The following is a 13,477-nucleotide window of genomic DNA, read 5'->3' as shown; positions in this document are numbered from 1 at the left end:
GTTTGAATTTAGGAAAGACCTCAAGACATGAATCATAAGCGCCTAGACACCTATGGGTATTAGTGCGCTATATAAATTGTTATAACATAACATAACATAACTGGAGTCATATCTAACTAAATCCTGCACATTTGACACATTTAGGGCATTATTCACAGTTTGGCAAAGAGGGATATCTGCCAAAAAGTGTCACTCTTAGTATGGCAAAATAGTGGAAGTCTATATCTGCACAACACTAACTACCAGTGTGTGTGCAACCCCCTCTTTTAAATATATAAGTATATACGGCAGACTTATTGGCTTTATCAAGAGGCAAGTACATCAACATATATAAAGCAGACCTACTGACTTAGTCAAAAAGTCACCAATAAGTATGGCAGACTGTTAGAAATTAGGGTTTCTGGTTGGCAGAGGTATGCACCCTGTCAAGCAGGAACCACAATCCTTGTCAGGGTAGGTCATAACACAACCTAAATTATCCTATGCTCACCCTCTTGTAGACTGACACAGAGCAGTCAAGCTTAAATAAAGAGGCAATGTGTAAAGTATTTGTGCAACACTTCATACAACACAGTGAAAGTACCACAAAAAGACTCCATACCAGGTTAGAAATAAAAGATTATGATTTCTATAAATAACACATGACCAAAACAACAAAAATCCATCCAGTAGAAGTCAAGATATGAATTTTTAAAGATGAATTGCAAAATATAGCAATTAGAAGCAAGTAGCGCCTAAAGAGTTCCTTCGTCGCGCTGGGCCGGGACAAAGTCAAGAGTTCAAGCCAGACACAACGGAGCACAGTCCGGACACAGGGCCCACGCAGGCTCAGGAGGAAAAGTACCCCCATTCCTGGTAGCAACATCAAGATGTGTCGGTGATCTCCACACAGTTGAGGTGTTGTGCCGAATTTCTCAATGCAACTGAGGCAGTGTCAGTTCCATGAGTGGAGTGTCGGTTTCCGCAGTGCAGCTGTTAAGAATGCATTGCGCCGTGTTTCTTCACGCTGTAGAGGAGATGCACTGATCTTCTCCACGGAGTGGTGGCAAAGCATCAATTCCAAAGCGGTTGTTCTGAGTGGGATGTGCCCGTCCGTTTCCTGCAACAGCAGCAATGTATTGATTCTGCTCTTGCAGCAGAGGTTAGATCAATTTCACTGGAGCAAGCCACTCGGTCCACTTTCAAGGGTGGAGGACTTGGGTGGCACCACTTCGCAGGACAGACTCACAAGCAGATGAGCCCAAGGGTTGGAACAAGAGGGTTCTAAGTCTTTTATGTCCCTGAGACATTAGGCAACAGGAGGCAAGCCATCAAGCCCATGGAGTCACTCTTGGTTCAAGTGATGCAGGCCCAGTCCTTTTCAACCAGGCAGAAAGAGCAGCAGGGCAACACAGCAAGGCAATAGTTCTGCAAACAACAGTTACAGCAGAGTGGCAGTCTCTGAGCAGCACAGAGTGGTCACAGGTGCAGAAGTGTACTAATTTGGTAGATCTAGAGGTCCAGTACTTAGACTCAGTGATACCTTTGAAGTGAGGGGGACTTTAAAGAAAGCTTTGACGTGCACAGTGGTTCTCCCTTCCTCCCCCGGCTCCAGACACACTCCAGCGTGGTAAAAAATCCCTTGTGTGGGGATAGGACACAGCCCTTTCAGGTGTAAGTGTCAGCTCCTCCCTCCCACTCTCCTCAGGAAGGCCCATCTGCATGCAGATGACCACTCAGGCACACATACTCTTTCTTTGAATCTGAATGTCTACAGGGAATGCAGGGAGCTAGCTGTCACCCATTCCCGCTATGTATTACAGAGACAGGCAGGAGGCACCAAGTGGCTAAAGCAAGTAAATGCTAACTTTCTAAAAGTAGCATTGGCCAAATTGATTATTAAAATCTAACTTCACCATAAGTTGTGATTCTAAATTGTGAGTTCAGTGACACTACACTTGAAAAGTCAATCTCTTCACAATTGGGAGTTACACCTAAAAGATGTAATAAGGTATTCCCAACGTTATACTATAGGAGAGACAGGCCTTGCAGTAGTGAAAAAAAAGAAATTGGGAATTTTTCACTACCAAGACATGGCAATTTTAAAAGTGCATAGCCTGCCTTTTAAATATACTACACTCTGCCCTGTGAGTTACAAAGGACCTACCATAGGGGTGACTTACATGTATCAAAAGGGACGGTTTAGGCCTGGCAAGAGGGTTTAGTCGCCAGGTCAACATGGCATTGTGAAACTGCACACACAGGCTCTGTAGTGGCATGCCTGAGGCATGGTTAAGGGGCAACTTAAGTGGGTGGTGCAATCAGTGATGCAGGTCCACTAGTAGCATATAATTTGCAGGACCTGAGCATGTAGTAAGTACACTTTACAAGGGACTTATAAATGACATGGCTGGTTTCTACCTTTGGTAAACATAGCCATCGACCAATCACCAAAAAATAGGGGGCAGGCCCTGGGGGATGGGGTCCCCAGGGCCAAAAAAGAAGAAAAAGAAGGGGGGCTACACAGCCCCCCTTCTTAAAAAAAAAAAAAAAAACGGGATTGGGGAGGAGGCCACGCCCCCTCCTTTCAGCACTCTGCAAACGCGCCCACGTTTGCAGAGGGAGAACAAATTCCCCTTCAATACTGGGGGTCCCTGGGGGCCCACTAGCCCACCAGGAACCTCCAGTATGCGCCAGTGGGCTGCGTTGCAGAGAGGTGTAATGAGGCCACGCCCCTTAAAAAGGGGCGTGGCTTAATTACACCTCTCTGCAATGCAGCTCCGTGGCGCTTACTGGAGGTACCTGGTGGGCTAGTTGGCCGCCAGGGGACCTCAGGATTCAAGGGGACTTAATCTCCCAACTTAAAACGCACCACGGGGCGCGTTTGCACAGTGGTGAAGGTAGGGGCGGGGCCTGAGGTGATACTGTGCAAACACACCCTGTGGGGCATTTTAAGTTGGGGAATTCATTCCTCTTCAATCCAGAGGTCCCCTAGGGGACAACTAGCCCACCAGGTACCTCCACTAAGCGCCACGGAGCTGCGTTGCAGACTGTTGTAAATAGGGGTGTGGCCTCTGAACACCTCTCTGCAACGCAGCTCCCTGGCGCATACTGGAGGTACCTGGTGGGCTAGTTGGCCACCAGGGGACCTCAGGATTCAATGGGACTTAATCCCCCAACTTAAAACACCCCACGGGGTGCGTTTGCACAGTGGTGAAGGTAGGGGGCGGGGCCTGAGGTGATATGTGTGCAAACACGCCCTGTGGCGTGATTTAAGTTGGGGAATTAATTCCTCTTCAATCCTGAGGGTCCCTGGGGACCAACTAGCCCACCTGGTACCTCCAGTAAGCGCCACGGAGCTGTGTTGCAGAGTGTTGTAAAAAGGGGCGTGGCCTCTGAATACCTCTCTGCAATGCAGCTCCCTGGCGCATACTGGAGGTAACTGGTGGGCTAGTTGGCCCCCAGGGGACCTCAAGACTGAAGAGGAATTAATTCCCCAACTTAAAACGCGCCACAGGGGATGTTTGCACATGTCACCTCAGGCCCCTCCACCTTCCTTCACCATTGTACAAATATTCCTCTAAAATCAGCCGAACTACGATTTTCGATTTACTCACCTGTTATCAGGAGAGAACCCAGGGCTGCATCTTTTAGCCTAGCACTGACTCTGAAAAGTAATTCTAAGCATACTTACCAGTAACTTGTATTTCCTTCCATAGGAATCCATTGTGTGGTTTTCACCAGAAAAGTATCTAAGTGTCCATTTTTGAAACGTACAAATATTCCTCTAAAATCAGCCGAACTACGAATTCCGATTTACTCACCTGTTATCAGGAGAGAACCCTGGGCTGCATCTTTTAGCCCAGCACTGACTCTGAAAAGTAATTCTAAGCGTACTTACCAGTAACTTGTATCTCCTTCCATAGGAATCCATTGTGTGGTTTTCAGCAGAAAATGTTCTAAGTTTCCAATTTTGAAACGTACAAATATTCCTCTAAAGTCAGCCGAACTACGAATTACGATTTACTCACCTGTTATCAGGAGAGAACCCAGTGCTGCATCTTTTAGCCCAGCACTGACCCTGCAAAGTAATTCTAATCGTACTTACCAGTAACTTGTCTTTCCTTCCATAGGAATCCATTGTGTTGTTTTCAGCAGAAAAGTTTCTAAGTGTCTATTTTCACAAACTAAAAATATTCCTAAAAAATCGTCTGTATGACTTAAACACATTCTTTCAACTGTTTACAGGAGGTTGGCCAGTGATGGATCCAGGATCCACCACTGAGTAAGAAAAAGTAACAATAACACTACTTACCTGCTAAGTGAATTTTCTGCCATAGGATAACATTGGTGATTCTATGTGAAAAATGTTCCAAGTGTCAACTTTTAAAATACAATAATATTCCTTAAAAATAACCAAAACGCTTTTACTCAATTGTTTACAGGAGATGTCCAAGGACTGAATCTAGGATCCAGTCCTGTGGTTAGAAAAGTAATCCATAAAGTAACTAATTGCATTTAACTAGACATTCACATTGAGCTCAATGTTGCTTTGTGTTTGAAAAATTGTGTTGCCCATTGCAACAACTGTAACTACTGTATTTAAAAGTGTGTTGCCTATTTGCCAAGTATTTAAACTAAAGTAATTCATTCTGAGAAAGTATATTTTTTATTGTAATGTATAATGTAATTATAATGTAAGTAAAAAAAATATTCCTAAAAATAAATAGTTTTAAAAATGTAGTAAATCAGTATAAAAAAAATCAGTATAACAATTGATACATTAAAAATTGTCATTTACAAAACCTTAGAAATTCACTGAAAAAACCATAGGTTTTAGGGGTGTTATAGTTAGCTGGACATTTCACTCGAATAAAACCATTGAAATTCCTCCGATATAGTTAGTTGTACTAACTACATCTCACGCGCCCGCAATCCACTACTGATGATGTCACATATTACATAATTCATGACATGGTCAGTGACTTAATTAACTTTCAATCCTATATCCCTACAAATTCAACAGCCCAAACCGAAAATATAACTAATATATAAAATTATTACACAATTTACGTACTTAATAATCAATGAAATAATTATTAATTAATAATTGTCAATTCTTAATTATTATTTAACTTCCCACCCAACCCACACCTAAAATATAACAAAAAATATATAATTAGTACACAATTTACATAATTAATCATCAATTAAGTAATTAATACTCAATTTTAATGAATTATTTTATAAGTAGCTTTCCAACCTATACCCCTAACAACCTAGCAACCTGCTACAACACTATAAATTACTATTAGCAAGTAAATTAAAAAGTATAAATCACTTAATGTTACATACTATTTTTGTAATTATAAACAAATATACAGACTATAACACATACAATTAATATATGAACTAAACACATAAAGAAATTAAAACACAACATTTTTACACCTATATATGATTGAAAATGACGTTAACAATGATATTCTTAACAATTATATTATATTAAATACCTGAAAAAAAATTATATTCTTGATAACAATATTTCTGCATCACAATATTTTTGCATCACACTATTTATTTTCCAATATTTCTGTATCCCGATATTTACAACTCAATATTTGTCCAAATACCTCTATGCTCATAGGTTCTGGAACAGAGTCCCCTTCAACATCAGACCTTCTCTGGCTCTCTTGCAATTCATGAAGATGTTGAAGATACATATCTTTAAGGAACGTTATCCCTAACTGTAGCACTACCTGGTACCTCACTCAACACAAATTGTACGTTTGGCTTCTCACTTATAGTTCAGTAATATGTTGCTTTCCAGATAGATATGCACTACACAAAAATGACTTGATGCATATATGCATACAAGTCTTTGGCAGAAATCTATATAGAACACAACTTTTTCAACCAAAGTATTAAAAGCTTTTGATGGAGTTCAAGTTCAAATAAGTAGTGCGTTGGTGAGATAACGTTTAATTTTGAAGCTTGATTGTTGCTCTTTAGTCTTCAATTTGAACACTTGTTTAATGTTTTACCACATATAAAATCATAACTCGGGAGTGACTACTGTTATAAGAGTATCTAACATAATCACTGAGTTGGATATGAGTCCATCAATGCATCGTTAAATGAGCCACAGCAAATGTACTTTAAACAATTATGTGGCAAAATGCAGGTATAGTACATCAATATATGGTAAAACTAAGAAGGAAAAGAAGAACAATTACATTATGGGGTTTCCGGAACAATACTGCAGATCATTGTTAATGCCATGTTTCATCATGTAATCATGAAAAAGGACATATCTCTCCCTTGCTGTGCTTAAGTACAAGAGAACAATGTCATCCTGTATCCATCTTTGTGATCAGAATAGGATCTGCGACTTAGGATCAGGCTGATCATAGCTCCAGGGACATCTGAGTAGAGGACAAGGGAGAGAAAAGAGAAGGTAAAAAAGGTAGTATAGGGGACCACCGACGACTTCAGTTTCTTTGTGTAAGCAGTTTTGCTATGCTTCTTTTCTACAGCATCCCTACTTCACAGTACAAGCACAATGATCAGGTCAATGTAACATTGTCAACAGTCACTTTACTACCTATGGGATCCTTCAACCATCACTGACGAAGAGCAGAACAGCCTGTCTCCTGAAAGTTGCTACAGAAAGACAAATTCAACAAAGTGTCACTTCCAAGGCTATTTCTGTGTTGCTTTCAAAGCATACTTCCTTACACTTGCCTTTGAAAATCACACATTTTGCAAATGTCACATATAAGTAACTATCCAAGTGATCCATTCTCTGAAGCTGTCACTCATGTTCCTACTAATTTATAAGATTTGAATGTCTGTACTGATACAGAATTATCAAGCACAAGGTGTTTATAAGTGGAGGTCTACAAACCTTCAACATTTTAAGATGAAGGAGACAGTTCTGTCTCAGTAAGTCTGGAGTACAAGACAACAAAAAGCCACAGTTTGCTGATATAGTTTCTAGTTCTTCAGAAGTCCATATATTTAATGGCAAAACTGGGAGAATTTTGCACATCCATTAGAAATATACCAATCCCCTTCCCTGACCAGGCTCCAGGCAACGTTTATATTAATCTAGCTAAAATAAGCTGCTTGACTCAGATGGGGTGTTGATGGCATACATAGGCTTGCAAAATATCCTGCCAATAGGCAGACCCAAGATGATATTGGTGCTGGGGTATCTCAATGCTGGAATCATTCTTTACAGAGGCACAATACATGGGATATGGTATGTTTTCTAGAAGGGGAAAAACATAGGGGCTTATTTTGATGTTGAGTGGACAACACAGTCGCAGAAACGGGACCGACTGACCTCCGGGCGGCAGTTTCGATGGCCTTATCATGATGTAACCGCACATGGTGCGGTTGCATACTCCCATTACTCTATGAGACCTCGTGTTATGTCCATAAACTGGCTGTAACACAAGCTCCCATAGAGGAAAGGTAGTCTGTGTTCATCCATGCACCCCGTGCAGGCACCACAAGGTGCCTGCCACAAGGTGCAGGGATCAACAAGGGGGCACACATGGCACCCCCTCAGCCCTTAACCAGAGGCTGAAAACAGAAGAGGCCCTGCAGGGAGCCCCAAACATGCTTTCCGACAGGGCTTTCAAGTCAGAAAGGCTGGCATGGAAACTCTGCTAGAAACCATGCATCGTAATCCAAACGACGGAAATGCCTTTCATTTAGATTATGGGCCAGTCTCCGACTGGAGCCCGTCGGAAGCCAGCCGGAATGACCGGCCAGTTCCAATTCCGACCAGCTGTATTGTAATCAGCTGGTCAGAATTGAAACCGATGATCTTGGTCGTAAGGCCTCCGACCTATGGTCGGAGGCTTTACGATCGAGATCGTAATCGGGCCCATAATATTTGTTATTACACCACTCTTGTGAGTTGTTGTATTGGAAGGCACTGTGAAGACCCTAAACCTTACACACTCAAGGAATGGCTTGGTGAATAGAGCACACCTATTATTTTGAGTCATTCCATAGTTCAAGATGCAATTCATTTGTTAATTCAATTGCACCAGACCATCATCTGATGTAGTTTTTCGGCATTATATCTGCCCCAATGCACTGTTCATCACCTCAACCTGATGCACAAATGACATCACAAATTGGGCAACAAATGACATTAAATTTGACATCAAGAACGAAGAGGATTGTCGTTGGCCTGTTAATGTGACATCAACACTCTAGGCTGTCCCTTGACTGCCCTTATCGGGGCCAAACATATAATCCGGCAGGACTTAAACAACAACTGAGACTTCAAGAATAAATTAATTATGTGCAACTGCATGGCATTTTTCTACTCTGGCTACTAGGGCTCTAGTGCCACATAGATCCTGTACTGTTCTCTTGGAATATCATTATCTATCAGACATATCTGTCTGTTCAAGAAGTATTCAAACTCACTATTGGCATCTTAGGATCAAGTGCCACCTTTATATCCGTTGAAAAAACATTTATCATTAAGTCCCTATACCAAGGTCCTTGATATATTTGCTGGGCTCCCAATATTTATTAAATGAATCATTGTGGCTTTCCTGAAGAAGGCATTTTGGACGCCGAAACACGAGTAGAGACAATTAAGATTTTTTATTATTCAGTCACTGTGTTCATATCTATGAGATTATCATACATGTTTGCTGTATATTATGTTACAAAATATTTGTTTTTTGTTTATAGCAATTGTATTAATTAGTGTCTCACATATGTTTGTCTTTTATGTACTCTGACGTTGTCGTATTTTGCACAGTATGTTACACTGTAGCTGTCTTGAGATTTATATGGGTGACAGAGCTTTTACATTTTATACATGAAATAATACTAATAAAATGAAGGTTTTAATCTAAATGTGTTGTACACTGAGCCTACATTGTTATCAATGTGGTGTGAGTAGGGCTTGATCTCCGATTTATCCCACCGTTGCCTAGGATTGTTACTTTTCAGATCAAAAGGCAAACTCACCATGTGGCCCAATTGTTGCTGAACACAGCATTCGGCCAAAATGAATGTGGCCTGCAGCCATGTCCTGCACCTAACCTCATGTGCTAGAAACCTTGATGTGCACAGCCTTTGACTCTATTGCATAGTACCTCCCATCCAACCAACATCTGTAAATTATGGCCCGTGACCGGGCGTTGCATCTAAACCAGTGAAGATGTAAATGGTGGAAAGATATTTGAGTCGCCAGTGATTTGTGATGTCATTTGTATTATCATTGTGTGAGAGGCCATACGTGCTTAGCGTTAAATATGGTATAGCCATTTTCTTTTTTTCGTCATGGTTTATGGTGTCTACCAAGATTATATTATGAAATAAATAACTAGTCTAAATGTTTATTCAGGGTTTTTCTCACAATAAGTAAATTATTTGATTGGTGTTTGTGCAATGTGGGTTTTATCATCATAATGACAGCCCCCAAACCACTGTGCAGATCATAACCATTTTCAATGTTCACTATGGTTATGCAGCAATTGAATGCCAACTTGTACAGTGGTGTATTTAATTTATGCTCCAAGCAAAGAAAACTCATCCAGCATTGTGCGTCGCAATCTCTAGAATTATTAATATCGATAAGAGCTGCAAAACACGTTTCTTGGGATCTGCAGATTGGGCTGCACATTATGTGGCAAGTGTGGAAAATAAATAACTATACAATAAGTGCTGCATCGACAAAATATCATTATTAGAACTTCACTGACCATTGTTCATTTTTGGGATCAATAGTCTTCATAAACAGTAACATTCTAATTCCGATAAGTGCCTATTGTAAAGCCTACTTTGAAGAAAACAGCTTGAAAAATGTCTCTATTTTACAGACCTATTGTGTTTTTTAACAAATCAATGGGTGTTTTTCTCCAAAATTCTACATTCCTAAGTACATAATTAAATATTGTTTTCTTCTTGTTACAGAAGCAATAAAACCGTTTAAACCAATGATTCACTTGTAATTTTTAATAAATATTTTGCTGTTTCATTTTTTTTTATCTTTCTATGTATTACCCAGAATTATGCAAGTTATATAAAAATACTTTGGGCCTAATTCACAAAGGTAAACTTAGAGATTTGTGTAAGTTTACGCTTGTTCAGTATTCACAAAACTGCAATAGAATAGTAAGTTTACATGTGCGGAGACTCTGCAGTCAGGGCGGAGAACTCCATGCGTAAAAAGATAGGCCTGTCCTATCTTTATATGTGCGGAGTTCTCCGCCCCGACTGTGAAGTCTCCACACTCATAAACTTACTATTTAAATAACATTTTGTTGATCCTGAAAAAGAGTAACATTACACAAATCTGTAAGTTTACCTTGTTGAATTAGACCCATAATATGTAACATAATATAGTTGCTATGATTTTACTTCAAAGCCTAAGAACCCTTGAAATTCTCCATGTATGGTACCTGTGCAAACGACAACTCAGGCCCCTGTCCGATGGAAAGGTAAAAGTGGCTGCACTGCATCAATCATATCTTCCTTTAAATTGTGTATTCTTTGCTAAATTTCCCAGAATTTTGTTAAAGCAATATTTTGAAGAGTTATTTCCACTGTTTACTGTTGGTTAATTGGATATGTGCGAATATGTGTGGTAGATGTTGTGTTGAATGATAAACCATATGCATGATGTTGCAGCCTTCCTGCCCTCCCCTTACCCCCCATTGTCCATACCCTTCAATTCTGTGTAGCCTGAGGTGACTGTAGGCCCACACAACCAACCACCAAAGAATCAAAATGGCAACTACACAAGCACGTTGCAAGGTAAGACCAATTCTGTTATCTCCATGTTCAATACAAATCTGTCAAGTGACACCAACACTATTAGAAAATACAATTTCCTGTTTTAGTTTGCCCACCTTCATTTCATTTAATTTGACATACCAAGAGAAAGGTGAATTCCTGTAGAATTGTGTCAATTTGTCAGTGGGAGGCAGTGGTGGTAGCAAAAATATACACTCCCCAACAAACTACGCCTTTGAAGGATCTGTATATGATACAACATATTAAACGTATGTTAAATATACTAAATGTTATGAGCAAATCAACTATATTTTAACTCCATATTACTTTGCCTCCTTTTTCAGATCTCATTGAACCCTGAAATTCTTAACTTGCTAACAGCCTGCAACTTTGACAAAGCCAAAGTTGTCAGCAAATGAATACTTTGTATGATCTCCCACCTTTAACTAAACCCTCTCAATAAAAAATGGAATTGAATTGAATGAAACTCAAAAATAGCAAGAGTAAGATAAACCTGCTAAGGGTCTAGTAAGTGTGAAGCAGATCAGTGAAATTATTCCAAAGTTATTTGACCATAGTTTCTACAGGAAACCTGACCTGAGTTTTATGCTGATACATTGAACAGTACCACGATCATTAGCACCTGTAAATGTTTTGTCCCTCCTTTTAAATTTGCCTTCCCAATGGATTTTAGCACAACCAAAGTAGATTAAAGAGAGGAAATATCTGTTAAATGTAATGATGATTTGTCAAAAGATAGCGCAATTGTTAGCAACTTTTTTTTAACTGTGCCCTTTTTTGACAGATATGCGTTGGCTAAAAAAAAAAGAGTAACCTAAACATTTGAAAACACACATTTATAAACAGCATTTGGACCATATATTTAAAATGCATCGAGAAATATGTGATCATGTTAGTGTGGAACATAACTTAAAAATACAATGTGCCCATGGGGAAAAATGCTGTGTGCAAATCTAAATTTGCATCCTATGACCTCATAACCAGTACTTCTCTCCTTAACACCAAGAATATATGTGCAGGTCACTTTTCTATTGACCCTGTAGGACTGTAAACAGGCTATTTCTGGTTCGAGATGTTTGCTTTTCCTGCAGACTGCTTATTATATATCACGGTACAAGGCTGAAGCATTTTTCTTACTATGGTGTTTCTAATTGCAGGAAGCCTTGTTTAAATGATGTTGCTTAACTATTAAGCCATATAACACTATGGGCCTGATTTATTATTTGGCAGATAAAGTAAACTCCATTAGGGCAACCAAATGAATTACTCCATCACCTTGACGGAGTCCCTGCCAACCAAATTATTAAATGGCAATGGGCCAGGTGGACATTTGAAGCATTGACAGGCAGGAACTGCTGTCAAGATGGTTCCTGCCAATGCATTGTAACTTTCACGGAGGGCTCTGTCAAACATGATGCAGCCATCCTGCATAGTTACAATTTCTTTTTATTTTCAAATAGTAAATCCAGGAGCTTCCTCCCATGGCAAGGGGGGCACTTTTAGTGACCCATACCGCCAGCCAATTCTCTAACAGCTCTTACTCCAACGGGCCTTCAGAGAACTTTGACCATGGCACAAACAGAGTAGTCTCCACTGTCATCAAACTATGTTCCATCCGCTTTTAAATCAGGCAGGGGACTAATGTCTTATGTCTTAGCAAGATTGAAATTAGGCTCCATATTTGTAAAGGCCTCATTTTATGAGCAGAAGTTGACTTCTGACTCTTGAGATTTGTATAAATACTGGTCAGGTCTTCAGTATCAGGAGGAGTCTCATAAATGATGTTCTCCAGGGGAGAACACACTACCTCAGCGCATCTCAATAAATGTTTATTTCAGTAATAACCAAGTAAAGTTTTATTTCCCCATAATAGTGGAAATGCAAGGCACGGTGCAAAATAGCTGAATCACATGAGACTTCACCACACACCTTGCACTTACACTTTAGGATGCTTTTTTTAAAACAATGTGTGGATACAAGGGATCAGTGGAGATGATACAATGATGAACATCATGGAATCGAAGTTGAGTAGTATGGAAAAATAAAGACTTTTTCTTTCAAACGTTACCTTTGATTGGACTTGCTGAACTGCCTTGGGTCTTCCATTCCTCACATAGCTCTGAATGCCTTTTCAATGTAAAGTACAGTCAATGTTCCTGGACGTGTTTGTTAAAAATTGACCCATCACTGAGGATGAGGTATTAAGTGGAACAAGTAGCATCATGGAGATATTTCTAGTGATCTGTTTGTATAGTAACCTAAACATGCTCAACATCTGCTGAATTAACTTTTTAATACCCACGTGACACCATTTTCAAATGCTAATATCAAAAGCTATTGAATGCATATAGGCCTAATCACAAAAATAACGTGTTTTGAGTTTTACATTTTAAGTTTGATGTAAATGCCTTCTGCAGTTTTTGCTGTAGTTGAGAGCAAAATTTCCTTTGGAAGCTAAAATGACAGCGAAAATAAAAATTACCTGTCTTCAGGGAGCTGCTTTTCCATCATAACTGATGTTTCACAAAATACAGAAAAATTCTCTGCATTTATTAAAAATTGAATGATTTATTTTATAAGTCATACTGAATTAAACAAAAAAAACCTTAATCATGACAGTTCCGATTCGGTACATCGGCAATTAAGGAACAAAACCCAGTGAATATGTATATGTTGCCACCTTGTTGTTATAGTTAGATCA

General features: G+C 39.6%; 1 protein-coding gene across 2 annotated transcripts in view; it reads right to left on the bottom strand.

Annotated features, from left to right (window-relative positions):
- Positions 1-13,477, bottom strand: part of GUCY1A1 (guanylate cyclase 1 soluble subunit alpha 1) — a 436,773-nt gene that overhangs the window by 74,982 nt on the left and 348,314 nt on the right. The window lies entirely within an intron of this gene.

This window comes from Triturus cristatus, chromosome 2_2, assembly GCF_964204655.1.
Source record: "Triturus cristatus chromosome 2_2, aTriCri1.1, whole genome shotgun sequence".
Lineage (NCBI taxonomy): Eukaryota > Metazoa > Chordata > Amphibia > Caudata > Salamandridae > Triturus > Triturus cristatus.
The sequence above is the reverse complement of the archived record's forward strand: the minus strand, read 5'-3'. Positions and strand labels throughout refer to the sequence as shown.